At 46.3% G+C, this 15,083-nt stretch overlaps 1 protein-coding gene across 3 annotated transcripts in view; it reads left to right on the top strand.

Annotated features, from left to right (window-relative positions):
- The window catches only part of PTGES3L (prostaglandin E synthase 3 like), a 318,513-nt gene that overhangs the window by 242,088 nt on the left and 61,342 nt on the right, over positions 1 to 15,083 (top strand). The gene's annotated exons all lie outside the window — the stretch shown is intronic.

Here is a 15,083-nt window from a genome sequence, read left to right as displayed (position 1 = left end):
AGCAATATCAAAGCTCCTCCTCTCAGCCGAACGCTATAAGCGTCTATGCGAGAGGGAGAATTATTGGATATAGTCTTTCGCCTGGTGGCCTCAACGAGGGCATAGAGATAAATATCTTACTATGAACATACATGGTCTATACGAATGTGTCTCCTCCTGTGTCTTGATTGTCCGAATGTTTTGATTTTTAAGGTCAAAACAAAGCATTTTTATATCCATTTTTATATACATTTTTAAACATTTTTAAACTTTTTTACGTACTTTTATAATATAGTATGATTGGGTGGGTATTTATGTACCCACCCATATATATTTTTAAAATATTTTCAAAATAATTTCATGAATATAAAATCTGTTATTATCATCTTTATTTAATATTTTATTTAATTTTTATATAACCACATAGACAACAACATACTCCTGATTTAAATAAGGCCCCCTAACATATAATCTAATCAGAGAGATCTTTTTGATGACGTCAACATCGCAGTCTCTTTTCAATACAAATATTTTAATTATATATATATATATATATGTATATTTCCCTGAATTCATTTTTTGAATATATAATAATTTCCTATATATTAGATTATATATGTGCGCTACACGCTCATATGCCCTTATAGCAGTTTTTAATGATGTATTATGTAGCATTTGTAAGTTTCTCGTTTGTTTTCTGTCCAGTTGTTTCCCCTAATTTGCTTGTTTTTTAATATGTCTTTGATAGACATTCTTTGTGTATGGCCACCGAGCTTTCTCCTATGTGTCATCGTTATGACACTGTATGGTGTTGTGGCGTTTACAGTCTAGTCCATAAAATACCCCCGCTTATGTGGCATCTATCATCATTATTGTCACCATTGCGGGTTATATTAACATAAACCCGCAATCCGTGACAATAGTCTCCAGGGTGACATTTGATGCCCCGTAGTTGACTAACGAAATATGAGCCAATCAGTGTATATGTGGGGCAGGCTTCGCTTGCCTTAAATTGGTCTCCAGCAAAATGGCCACAGCTCAGCCTGAAGAAGAGACTTGAAAGTCTCGAACGCGCGCACCTCCCGTGCCCGGAAGTGACGCCGACTGCAGCCCACAGTGGAAACCTGACCTCAGCCTGTGAGTTCCGAGGGCATCTCCACGCCGCCTGCACTAGGACATCGTGCTGTCCCGGGGACTCCGCGGATGACACTTTTACTTTTGCTTGTACCTACGTCTGTAATGTGAGTAGGTTTTTCACATGCTTTTAACAATTTGCCTTGATTAAACTTACTTGCTACGCTTAGAAGGCGCTGCATTTTGTCTTTCTTTGTCCTTCTACAGATCATACTTCATCTGTCAGCTGGCTGCCATCTAAAGCAAGGCTATAGTCATATAGTGCTGTGGACAATTTGTTGGACTATAGTATTTCCTCAAAAGCACTTTTCTCTGGGACTTTACCCATTCCTCTCCAGTTCCCTTCCCCTACCCAATCCCATCCTATATATCCCAGGTAGTGACTTTGTAGACATTGATGGGAAGTGCGCTCAATTATCATGTTTTGTCTTATGTTTCAAAAAAAATATGTATACTCAGCAGTTGCTAGACATATGGCGAATAGTTCATCCAAATAAGAAAGATTTTACATTTTCATTCATCGGCGCATAAGACGTACACGAGACTGGATTATATTTTGGTTGACCAAGCGATTTTAGAGCATGTTGTAGAAACCTCAATAGAAATAACAACAATTTCAGACAGGGCCCTGGTAACAGTAAAAATTTGATTTATGGATACGGAAAATAGGAAAGGAACATGAAAGTTAAATGAAGACCTTATAGAGGATGAAAAAGTGGGTAAAAATCTAACAACTGAAATTGAACATTTTTTTTGCATAAATGACACACCAGATGTCACAAGGGCCACAATCTGGGAAGCCCATAAGGCAAATATAAGAGGAAAATTAATCTCAATAGGAGCAGCATAAAAAAAGAGAAAGGGAAATAAACCTGAAACGGATATTAAGGGAATTATACGAACTGGAACAGCAACACAAAACACAATTAGATAGGGAAACACATCAGAGAGTGGTAATGAAAAGAGATCAATTAAGGGAACTGCTGGAGGAAGAAACTAGAAAAGTATTTAGTAATGTGGCAAAGAAAATATATAAATGGGGAAATAAGCCTGGAAGATATTTAGCAAAAATCTCAAAAGGAAAAAGGTGATTTGAACTATAAAACAACCGATATTGTAATGATTTTTGAGAAATATTACAGCTCGTTATATGCAATTAGAAATAAAGAAATATTACAGGACGAACTCTATAGGAAAATTAAAATACAACAATACTTAGCAGAAGTGAATCTACCAAAAATAACAGCAGAGAATATAGAATTTCTAGAGAGGCCAATAATAGAAGAAGAAATCAACAACGCCTTAAAAAAAAAAATACCAGGGGGGGAAAGCCCAGGCCCGGACGGCTTCACAACAAAATATTATAAAAAATTCAGGAAGCAATTGGTACCAGCACTTTGCACCTATTTTAATAAAATAGGGGAAAATTAGGAAATCAGAAAAGAATCACTCTTAGCTGATATCACAATTTTACCCAAACTAGGCAAAGAAAAATCTACAGTCATGGCCGAAATTGTTGGCACCCCAGAAATTTTTCCAGAAAATAAAGTATTTCTCAAAAGTATTGCAGTAACACATGTTTTGCTATACACATGTTTATTCCCTTTGTGTGTATTGGAACAAAACAAAAAAGGGAGGGAAAAAAGCAAATTGGACATAATGTCACACAAAACTCCAAAAATGGGCTGGTCAAAATTCTTGGCACCCTTAACTTAATACATACAAAAAAGAAATAAGCGCGCAACTCCAAACATTTAAATGTGCAATCACAAGGGAGTGAAATAATGTTATATCAAAACCATAAAGTGATAAAAAAGGGTTGTGTTGATACACCCTGTACCAGGTGAACAAAAAAGATATAAATAAACCCAAAATGAATAAAAAAAAGAAGGGGTAATTGAGTGATCAAAGTCCTCAAAAAAATATATCAAAGAAAATCCTGACCACCAGATACTTCCAAGCAATAGTTCATTAATCGCTGCAGACTTTATCCCAAAATCTTGAAGAAACTTGAATCTTTATATTCAGCTGAAGAAATATAAATACTGACTCTTACCCAATCGTTGGACCCCGGTTTTAAGGAGGTCAGATAAGCTTGTGCATTAGCCTGCCGGCCCCAGGTGTATAATCAACTATCTTGAGGAGGAGTGCTTCTATCTAGCAAGAAGGAAGAGAAAAGGCTTCAGCTGTCTTTCCAGGCCGTATGACACAACAATGGTAGTCAGATTTCAGTTTTCAGCTTGGAAGATGCGGGATAATAAATTCTGAACACGTAGACTCAGTGGAAATGGAGGGAGAAAAAATAGATCCTCATAGTGTAGTATATCCAAAGAATTTATTAAAAAACACTTTAAAAACTTCACAGCAGGCACTAATCCACTTTTAAAATTCTCACAGCAAGTAACTTCATCATAAAAAACTCAGGATGGAAAAGAAAAAAACAGCATAAAAAAAATATATTGTAAATAAAATATACAGCCAAGGAACGAACCAAAGAGCTGGAATACGAGTGTGATGGCGTTTTAAGAATAGCTCCACCCGACATGTTTCTCCATAACTGGCTTCAACTGGGAAAGGAGTCTGGCTTCCCACACCACCACATCACACTTAAATACTTCCTGGATGGGCGTGACACCGGAAGTGAGATTTTTCAGTCCTACCCCCAGGGTCACCAAAGTAAGACAACTTCAGATTACAGAAAAAAAGTAAAAAATACCATGTTCTTTACCAATACAGATATATATATATATATATAAAGGCCAGTATGGTGGCCTGAGTTTATGGGAGGAGCCCGGAGGGTATTTAAGCAGCCCACTCACACATGCTCTTTGTCGGTTCAGTGTGCAGTACTACACGTCACTGGGCCGACTCTTCCCAGCTCACCTCATGTCCGTGAGTCTGCGCATTCAATCGCATTCGACATCGCAAGCGCTTTGCGGCTTCTCCCTTCATGGTCTTCGGCGGCGGTTCCCGCTTACTGTCGCAGGTAGGATTCAAACCTTTTTGTATCTTGTGCAATCTTACAATTCGTTATGCTTCCTATCCTGCATCCCTTTTGGGAAAAAATCTGCCTGAGTTACTTTTGCTTATGTTCCAACATCATTCGGCTCAGGCATAATACATTTGCAACTTCCTTCTGCCAAACATACGATTCATTTGTAAATCCATTTGGAGATTGACATGTGTTTGTATGGGTTCTTTGGCAGATTGAGGTGGTAATTGGACTCACATGGTGCCTTGTCTGCACTTGATTAGCCTGGGGGGATGGGAAGTTGGTAGGTGTTCGGTTTCAAAGCAAGGGGTAGCATACACTCTACAACCAATTCGTATCAGATTCGTTCAATACTCCTTACTATCAATTCGTATCGGATTCATTTCATGCATTTTACAACCATTTTGTATCAGATACATTGCATACTTTCTACCGTTGTCATTCATTGTTTCCCCCATGTCGTGTGTTTTAGTTCCCACAGCGGAACTTACGAATTGCTTGTACACAGCTCTTCTCTCTCATTTATTTACCAAAGTTATTGCCTGTGTGTCATGCATGGCGCCACACCACACTCTTGGGATGTGTTGCACATCCACTCCAGTCCAAAGCAAACCCAGTCGCACGTTCACTGTCCTAGGTAGGATTCGTTAGCTTGTTTGTCATGTCAAATTCGTGGCCACTCATGGTGTCACCTGTACCATATGTTTGGTTCCCGCAGTGGAGCTTACAAAGCATTGATACGCACTTCTCGTGTTCTATTTTCTACACCAAACCTCGTTGTTTTGCCCCATGCACGGCATCACGCTACACGTTCCCGACATGTTTCACTCCAGCCACAGTACGCCGCAAACTCACTCGCATGGCCCACTGTCGCAAGTAAGATTTGTTATTACATTCTTTATGTTCTATCAATTTGCTACCATTCGTTGTCTCCCATATCGTTCATTAGTGGCCCCTATGGAACCTACGATTCAAACAGGCGTTGTCCTTCTACCTTATACTGCTTGCTTAAGGTACAAACAAACCAGGTGTTTCTATCCTTTCTCAGTAACCCAATTCTTATTGATTGAGACCTTGCAACCATGCAAATCATCTCAGCAGTCTGATACCCTTGCAACCTGACACCTGTTGAGACCGTTGCAACGATGCAAAATTCGTCTCCACAGCCTGACACCCTTATTAAGACCCTTGCAAACGCAATACCGTCTTAGCAGCCCCACACTCATCGAGACTCTTGCAACCACACTAAATCGTCTCAGCAGCCTGACACCCTTGTTAAGACCCTTGCAACACATGACCCTTACAAAACGGAAAAAAAATAAATAAAAAAATAAATAAATGCAAAAAAAAAAGAAAAAAAAAACCCGCAAAAAGAAATATAAAGGTGCAGAAAAAAAAATGCCACCACACAATCTCAGCCTCGCAACCTGACACCTGTTGAGAGCGTTGCAACGACACAAAATTCGTCTTCGCAGCCTGACACCCTTGTTGAGACCCTTGCAAACGCAATACCGTCTCAGCAGCCCCACACTCATGGAGACTCTTGCAAGCACAGAAAATTGTCTCAGCAGCCTGACACCCTTGCAAACGCAATACCGTCTCAGCAGCCTCACACTCGTGGAGACTCTTGCAAGCACGCAAAATTCGTCTCCGCAGCCTAACACCCTTGTTGAGACCCTTGCAAACGCAATACCGTGTCAGCAGCCCCACACTCATGGAGACTCTTGCAAGCACACAAAATTGTCTCAGCAGCCTGACACCCTTGTTAAGACCCTTGCAACACATGACCCTTACAAAACGCAAAAAAAAAAAAAAAAAAAAAATATGCAAAAATAATAATAATAAAAAAAAAAGCAGAAAAAAATAAATTGTCACCACACAATCTCGGCCAGCAACCTGACACCTGTTGAGACCATTGCAACCATGCAAAATCGTCTCAGCAGCCTCACACCATTGTTGAGATCCTTGCAAACGCAATACCGTCTCAGCAGCCCTACACTCATCAAGACTCTTGCAACCACACAATACCATCTCAGTAGCCTCACACCATTGTTGAGACCCATGCAAACGCAATACCATCTCAGCAGCCCTACACTCATCAAGTCCCTTGCAACCACGCAATACCATCTCAGCAGCCTCACACCATTGTTGAGACCCTCGCAAACGCAATACCGTCTCAGCAGCCCCACACTCAAGACCCTTGCAACCACGCAATACCGTCTCAGCAGCCTTACACCATAGTTCAGACCCTTGCAAACGCAATACCGTCTCAGCAGCCCCACACTCATCAAGACTCTTGCAACCACGCAATAACGTCTCAGCAGCCTTACACCATTGTTGAGTCCCTTGCAAACACAATACCGTCTCAGCAGCGCCACACTCATCGAGACCCTTGCAACCATGCAATACTGTCTTGAGCAACCTCCCACTCGTCAAAGACCTTTGTGACCATACAGTCTCGCCCCAGCAACCTGGCATTCATTGAGACCCTTGCAGCCAGACAAATCATCTTTGGCCTCATGTACACTGCTGTTGGTAAAAAAAAAAAATGGGTTCAGACGGATGTTCAGAGGCATTCTAAACGCCAATGCCTGTAACAGCTTGTAAACACTGCCAGATGCGGTAACTCATGTTTACCAGCGTTTCATTCACAGTCGTTTTCATAAAAAAATTAAAATAAAGGGGAATATTGTCTCAGCAACTTGACACTCATTTGAGACCCTTGCTAAATGTAATATCATCTCAGCTAACTCACACCCTTCTAGACCTTTGCAGCCATACAAAGTCATCTTAGCAACCTGACACTCATTTGAGACCATTGCAAATGCAATATCGTCTCAGCAACCTGACACCCATTTAGACCCTTGCAGCCATACAAAGTTGTCTCAGCGGCCGACACTCATTTGAGACCATTGCAAAACGCAACATCGTCTCAGCAACCCCTCACTTGTTGAGACCTGTGCAACCACACCATGCCATCTCAAAACAAACCTCATAATCATCGAGACCTTTGCAACCACGCAATATCGTCTCAGCAAACCAGACAGACCCTTGCAACCACCAATACCATCAAACCTTCATACTCAAGGCCCCTGCCACCACACAATATCGTCCCAGCAACCTGACACCCTTGCAACCGCACAATATTGTCTGCAGTAGTATAAAACACTTAGCGGCACGCACCTACGTGCAAACACGAATACAAACTAAACTTGCAAACACACCTCAGTGACAAACAATCAGCCACACAAACACACAGTGGCACCCAGTTGGCCATTCATCTTCAGTGGCACGCGGGCCACTCATCTTTTCTCAGTTTTTTCCCTGCGGTTAGTTCAGGTTTTCATCCAGCACCAGCGAGTGCACGTTGGCCTGCGAATGCACGTTGGCCCGCGAGTGCACGTTGGCCTGCGAGTGCATGTATATCGTCTTGTTGAGCACCTGTGTATTGTCTTGATTTTCTCACACCAATGCAAGATCCAGTCCAAGTTCTCAAACTAGACCAAGCATCAGTAGCAGACTTAGCTATGTGGAACAACTTCCCCACCTGATAGAACATCATTTCAATCTTCATCCCGGCAGTGTCAGCCGAGCCACCAAAGGCTTTTGCAGCCATTTTTAGGCCGCCACTGGTTCTCCAAAACTTGGCCCCCAGAAATTCTCTTAAATTTTTGCTTCACCCAGTCTTCATCACGCCTCGTGCTGCACCCCATCGTGGCAGCTGCCCAGGTCTGGGACCACACTTGAACAGGACAGACACTGTTCTTCACCACAGACAATCAGGCCACAGCCGACATCATCAATTAAGATAGATCTAAGTCACTCCCCATCACTTCCTGCGCAGGCTCGCGCAGCTGTCACTCCGTCACCAGTTAATATCTTATGTAGACCTTTTCCAGGCAAATGCAAAAAGCAGCTTGGAATGGATGTTTTTTCCAGCAAGAGCCTGGAGCCGACCCAACAACTATCCCTGTCCCACCATGGACATTGCTGACAATGGACTGAAGTCGCATCTCACCAACGCAATCCAACTTATTAACCACTCCTTGGCACGCAACACACTGAAGGCCTATCGCACTGCTTGGAACACTAATCGCAAATTTTTGGCCCCTTGCCCCGGAGCAGCAATAGGCAACGTTGGACACATCCTAGCCTTCATATCGTATTGCCACATGCAGCTGACCATTTCTCAATACTATCACGCCATATCTAGATGGCATCCAGCATTTCCTGTCCCTGCAGGACCCCAGTAAACCGTCAGTATTCTCGAGCCCATGCAGTCAAGTCCCTCCTACAGGGCATACAGAAGCACCAACCTGTAGTCAGTGGCAAGCGCCTACCTTTCAAGAGTCCCCTCTTTAGGGACATGTCTAAAATCCTTACTCGTTCCCTGTTTAGGGCTTTGCCCAGTCTAGTCACCCAACAGCCATCTACCAGGCCTTCTACGGTTCCCTACAACCTAGTGAATTTAGTCAGCGGCTCCGGCAGTCACACACTGCTCCGACGCCATCTGACTCGCTTTCGAACCACTACACTCTCACAGTCTGCAAACGCAACAAACAGGCCCCTGGGGTTGACATCAACCTGTTTCAGACTGACAACGCCTGACGCCCAGTGACGGTGCTCGACCCACTACTGCTCCATCTACCCAGCCAATCTGATGGTAGCTCGTTGCTACCCTTTCTAAACCAGCTCCCTGAGTGTCAGCCAGTGTGTCAAGCATGTCAGAATCCTCCTAAGTAACTTGGGCTTCAAACCCCAGTCAGTTCTCTGGACATTCTTTCCGAATTGGAGCAGCCTCAATTGCCTCCCAACAGGGAGTACCAGACTACGTAATCAAAATACCAGGCTGATGGAAGTCTCCTTGTTTTGCCACATACATCCCAAATCCTCATGAAGGAATGGCACAAGCCTTTACCAAGCTGGCTCAATAAATACAAGAAATCAATATAAACTATTTCCCTATCTGAGTCTTTTGCCCCCTTTTCTTGGCATACTGACCAGACCACCAAGGCACACTTCAGGTCTATTTATGTTGTAAGTCTTGTTGCGTGTTTATGTGATCCACATCTCTCTCGGTCAGAGGGTAACGACCATAAATAAGAAGGCCAGTATGGTGGCCTGGGTTTATGGGAGGAGCCCGGAGGGTATTTAAGCAGCCCACTCACACATGCTCTTTGTCGGTTCAGTGTGCAGTACTACACGTCACTGGGCCGACTCTTCCCAGCTCACCTCATGTCCGTGAGTCTGCGCATTCAATCGCATTCGACACCCTCCCACCCTTCCCTTTTTCAGGGCACTTCTCAGCATGTCCTTCTTCAATTAACTACCCATTACTTACCTTGGGTATGCCCCCTTTTCTTGGCATACTGACCAGACCACCAAGGCACACTTCAGGTCTATTTATGTTGTAAGTCTTGTTGCGTGTTTATGTGATCCACATCTCTCTCGGTCAGAGGGTAACGACCATAAATATATATATATATATATATATATATATATATATATATATATATATATATATATATATATATATATATATATATATATATATATATATATACACAAAAACACAGCAAAGACAGAATAGTTTCAATAGATACATTTTAAATAAAATATATGTATATGAGAAAACATAAAATTATTAATTGATTAATAATCTAGCTAGTCTCTGCTTAGATAAGGACAGCAAAAAATTAATTATCGGCCGGTATTAATATTACAATTTAGCGAAAATATTATTAAAAAATAATTTTTTATTAAATATTTAAAAAAATAGCGGTTAAAATTAATATTTAAAAAAAAATCCAGAAGGCGAAGGTCGGACATATCAACTGTTATCTATATAACAGTTGACGTCCCACTCCACGTTTAAACCGAAGGGTCGATAACATTGGAGGTCATATATCCATCGAGTTTCACGTCGAGATATATGTCTCACCAAGTTATCTCCCCTCCAGTGTGGAGTATATTTCTCAATGGCCAGTACTTTCAGTAAAGAGGGATCCTTGTGGGGGCGTGGCCGCGGCATGAGAGAGTGAGGACGCGCTCTCTGTGAGCTCCGTGCGACCCGCGCTGATACAGGCACCTACGGCAGCTTCCCGGGGGGGATTCTCACACCGAACGATGCCCGCGAAGCGCAAGCCCTCCCCGCAACCTCAGCGGACACCTCGGGGGAGCTCCGGTCTGCTGGATACCTACTTTGGAGCCGGCGGCGAAACGGCAAGTACCGCCAAGATGGCGCCCGGGTCCCACGCTGCTAGGCCTGAGGCCAGGCAGACCTCGCCTATAGCTTCCTCACACGTGCAGGCTCCTACCCAGCCTCGCTCCCCATCCACCTCCGGCTCAGAAAGCATTGATGAGCAGGGGAGCGGAGCGGATCCCTGGGGAGATAAAGACATCCGTTCTCACATACTCTCCCTCCCCACTAAGGCTGACCTGGAGCGTTTTGTTCACAAGGTGGAGAAGGCCCTAAGGCAGGACATTGCAGATCTGCAGGTAGACACTGCTCATTTAGGGGGCAGAGTGGAAACTCTGGAAACACAGTGGGAAGAAACAACCCCAGCCCTGCAAGCACTCACTGAACACTGTAAAATGCAGGATCGCAGGCTTGAGGCCCTGCTGGATCAAATGGACGATTTTGAAAATAGAAGCCGCAGGGTGAATATTCGCATCAGAGGCCTGCCTGAAGCGACAGGCCCGAGGGAGATTGTCCCCACCTTACAGGGGGTATTTAAACAAATCCTAGGCCGCCAAGCCCCTGACTTCATTGAAATAGATCGAGCACACCGTGCCTTGCGCCCTCCCTCGGACGACCCAGACAAACCCCGGGACATTATTTGTAAGCTGCACAAATACTCCCTCAAGGAGCGCATTATGACCCAGGTCAGAGGTGTCCGGCATGTGGACTTCGATGGCGCACGACTAACCTTCTTCCCAGACCTTTCCAGGCGCACGCTGATGCAACGCCGGGCCCTCAAACCCCTTCTAGGGGCTCTCCAGGATGCCCAGCTGACCTACCGTTGGGGCTTTCCATTTAGCCTGTCAGCTACTAAGGACGGTCAGTCACATACGCTTCGTACCAAAGAGGACCTGCCCCGATTCCTGGAATCCCTGGGGCTCCCTCGTGTAGATGTCCCGGACTGGAGGGCCTCGCCGGACATACCTTTGCCTAGCCGCCCTGGGCAGTGGCAACCGATTCGCTGCCGCAACCGCCGTTGTGGCCCCAGGAGGGGCCCACCGGGCCATACTCCGCTCCCTCATTCCCCGCAAGGAGAGGCATGAATTGTGAATTGTGACCTTTGAAGTTCCTGGCTCCTGTAATGCCTCCTTCTGTTCTCCTTGACGTTTTGGTTTTGGTTATATGTTGGCATTGCCGGATGAACTATGGCTTCTATAATTTCTTTTTTTTCTATAGGTTCCTGAACTGCCAGGTTCTCCTTTTTCTTGAAGCTGACAATACTGAATGGTATCCCCCCCGGATTGCCGGATTGCCGTTATACTAGTCTCCCCTGGGCTCAGGGGTAGACGATGCTTTCAATGATGCCAGCGGGTCGCTGGACGGACTTGCACTCTGTGCCTCGTCACTAACCCCCCATTAGGCCGACTCCTTTGGAGTTATGCTCCCTTTGTGGGGACAACCTCTGCTCGCTGATCCCCGCCGCTGTTCCCTTTCTGGGAAGCGGAGGGGATCCCCGACCAGCGGTGTAATTGCACTAAGTTGTGCCCGTTGGGCACTGTGTTATTTTTGGATGTTTTCTTTTTTGCTCTTTAATGATTGTTTTTCCTTTATCCCTCACCCACCCCATGTGTTTTTGGTACTAAGCATCTGTTCTAACCGTGCTCTATCTCCTAGGCTCCATCGAAGTTCGGTGAGATCTATGTGCTCCTGTTGGCTGATGGGGTTGTGTGAGCGGTCCCTCCCGTGTCCAGTCCTAGATCATCTGCGATGGCTGATATGAAAGTCGTATCATACAACGTTCGTGGCCTGGGCTCTCCGATGAAACGCAGTAAGTTGTGGCTTGAGATGAAACGCATGGGGGCTCATGTTCTTTTTCTACAGGAGACACATTTCCGCACTGACTCGGTCCCCCGCCTTCCCACTCACCTTTACCCTCGGTGGTTCCTTGGCAATTCCCCCCGAGCTAAATCGGGGGGGGTGGCTATTGCGATCCACAAAAATTGCCCATTCATCATTGAGGATCAAAAACTAGACCCTGGTGGTCGCTTTGCCTTTGTCAAAGGTACCATCTCTGGCCGTAAATATACACTCGCTACGCTCTATGCTCCGAACAGCGGACAGATTTCCTTTCTAGACTCTGTACTGGAGACATTGTCCACCTTCCGGGATGGACACCTCATCCTGGGGGGAGACTTTAACGTATGCCTGAACCCCCAGGTAGACACATCCTCAGGCCGCTCGGGGCATTCGTTTGCCTTTTTAAAGCGCTTCCGGAAGGCTCTTCAGGCCCACCATTTGGTGGACTGTTGGAGACTGCTCCGCCCGAGTGACAGGGACTACAGCTACTTTTCAGCTACGCACGACGTGTATACCCGCATAGATCTTCTATTGATGGATCAGTTCTCCCTTGACTCATTGGCCGGGGCCTCCATTGGCTCCATTACTATTTCCGACCACGCGCCGGTGTCCGTCTCCCTGCGTCCCCTTTCGGTGGAGGCACGGACTTGGTCATGGCGCTTGAACGATGGCATCCTTGATGATGCTGTTGCTCAGAAGCGAGTCTCAGATACTATCTCCATGTACTTCACAGAGAATACGGTTGGCGAGGTGGGCATGGGATCTGTCTGGGAGGGCCACAAGGCGGTGGTGCGGGGAGAGCTGATCTCACAAGGGGCTAGGCTTAAGAAGGCTAGGGAGGGTGAACTACAGACTCTGCTGGCTAAGCTTCACACGGCGGAACTTACCCATAAAAAAAAGGTCACCCCAGAGCTGGCGGTGGAGCTGGCCTCTCTCCGCCGGGATCTGGCGGATATACTGGACTCTAAGATCAGGGCACGGCTCCGATACCTGACCCATAAATTTTATGAGTTCGGCAACAAATGCGGGAGGATGCTGGCTAGGGCCCTCAGGGGTCAACGGGACGCGGGCCACGTACACAAATTGAAGTCTGCGACGGGTACGCCTGTTGTCCATTCATCCAAGATAGCGGCGGCGTTTCGGGACTTCTATGCTCAGCTTTACAACCTCCCGGACACGCTGCCGGGAGTTTCTGATACACAGCGGGCTGCTAGAATACACCAATACCTGGCAGAGGCGCAATTCCCACAGTTAGAAGCGTCGGTGGGTAAGCAACTTGATGCCCCTATCACGGTCGCTGAGATTCGGGCGGTGGTAAAGGATCTCCCTAATGGGAAAAGCCCTGGCCCCGACGGTTACACCAATACTTACTATAAAAAATATGGGGAAGAACTGTCGAGGCCTATGTGCGCGTATTTTACGGCGTTGGCGTCAGGCACAGCTATGCCTCCGGAGGCACTGCTGGCCCATATCTCGGTCTTACCAAAGGAGGGGAAGGACCACGCCCTGCCGGGTAGCTATAGGCCTATATCGCTCCTGAACACCGACATTAAGATTCTGGCCAAAATATTGGCCAATAGGCTTAAGCCGGTACTCCCGTCTGTGGTACACCCGGACCAAACGGGCTTTATCATGGGCAGGGAGGCGAGGGACAATGCGAATAGGGCACTCCAGCTGATCCACTGGGTAGAATCGCAAACAGCCCCACAACCATGTCTTTTGCTTTCGACTGATGCCGAGAAGGCATTTGACCGGGTGGATTGGACATATATGACTATAGTTTTGACCAAGCTTGGTCTGGGTCCCAATATGCTGGCATGGATATCCTCCCTGTATAGCTCTCCGTCCGCCAGAGTCAAGGTTAACGGCCTGCTATCAGACCCTTTTCCGATTAACAATGGGACGCGGCAGGGTTGCCCGCTGTCACCCCTTGTGTTTGCTTTGACGCTTGAACCGCTGCTCAGCCGGATTCGCCTCAATAGCAACATCAGGGGGTTAAAGGTCGGCCCCAGGGAACATAAGTTGTCCGCCTATGCGGACGACGTATTGTTTTATGTGTCTGAACCTCTGGTGTCATTGCTCAACATTATGGCAGAACTGGCGGAATTTAACCTTCTATCTAATTTCAAGATAAACTACGCCAAATCGGAGATCCTATCACTGACCATTCCCCCGGGACTGCGTGCGCAGCTGCAAGCTGCGTTCTCATTCACATGGTGTCAATCGTCACTGAAGTATCTAGGAGTTCATCTACCAGCGAGCTGCGCTCGGTTGTATGAATATAACTACGCCCCACTGCTCTCGACCATCAGGGTGGACTTGGGAAGGTGGGATAAGGCGGCCTTCTCGTGGATGGGCCGGGTCAGTGTGTTGAAAATGAATGTGCTCCCCAGAATTTTGTTTTTCCTACAGATGGTTCCGATTGCTCTGCCCAGGGCCTTCTTCTCAAGCCTCAATAGCCTATTCATCCAATATATCTGGAGTGGGAAATGTCCTCGGCTAGCTCTCCGCATTCTGCAACGCCCTAAGTCGGCGGGTGGGCTGGGAGTCCCAGTGGTGAGGAGATATTATGAAGCAATAGCCCTTCAGCGCATTCTGGACTGGAACCATAGTGTCCAGCACAAGATGTGGGTGCCTCTAGATAAGTACCTGGCAGGGCGTAACCTGTCCCACGCTCCGTGGGTGCCCGGGGAGCATAGGGGGTTGTCTGGACTGGTTTCCCCTTTTGCTGTCCATGCCCTGGCGATCTGGGATGCCCTAAACAAGTCGGGGGAGTTGGCTTTGCCTACCTCTCCGCTGGCGCCCCTGGGGGGCTTCCCCTGGTTTACTCCGGGGGAACACCCATCCTTTTTCCGGACGTGAACGGCGGATGGGGAGTCCAGGTGTGGGAGGTTTGTCCAGGATGGGGGTCTGTTGCCTCTGGCCACGCTGAGGGAACAA

This window comes from Rana temporaria, chromosome 12, assembly GCF_905171775.1.
Source record: "Rana temporaria chromosome 12, aRanTem1.1, whole genome shotgun sequence".
NCBI lineage: Eukaryota > Metazoa > Chordata > Amphibia > Anura > Ranidae > Rana > Rana temporaria.
Note: the sequence above shows the minus strand (reverse complement) of the source record. Positions and strands in the feature narration are given on the sequence as shown.